Raw genomic sequence first — 476 nt, 5'->3', positions numbered from 1 at the left:
GCACGCATGCACACACGTATCACCAGCATCTAAATTGACTCAAAGATTCTTGGTAAGGAAATCTGTAGGGGAAGATATGGACGCTGTGCCTGTCAACGCCAGAAGGTGTAGGTTAATGAGCGATGGTAGGGGGAGGCGGGGCAGGGGAGGGGAGGGATGGGTGTGAAGGGAGGTGGTGAGAGGTTATGGGGGTGGGGAGAGGGGAGGTGGGGAGAGAGGGGAGAGGGGGAGAGGAGAAGTATGAGTGGGGAGAGGGTAGATGGGGAGAGGGAAGGTAAGGAGTGGGTAGCAGGGGGGTGAGGGAGAAAGGAAGACTGAGAGGGGGGGGGGGGTGAAGGAGTTTATTGGAATGATCGTTGTTGTTGGGGGGGGGGGGGTACGTAATGGCGTGGTCGTCTGAAAAAAGTGGATAACATATCAACGAGTAGATAACAAGGCGTGAATATGAACTTGAAAAGAACTTTGGTGGTCCTTAC

This window comes from Penaeus monodon, chromosome 32 (genome assembly GCF_015228065.2).
Source record: "Penaeus monodon isolate SGIC_2016 chromosome 32, NSTDA_Pmon_1, whole genome shotgun sequence".
Lineage (NCBI taxonomy): Eukaryota > Metazoa > Arthropoda > Malacostraca > Decapoda > Penaeidae > Penaeus > Penaeus monodon.
Note: the sequence above shows the minus strand (reverse complement) of the source record.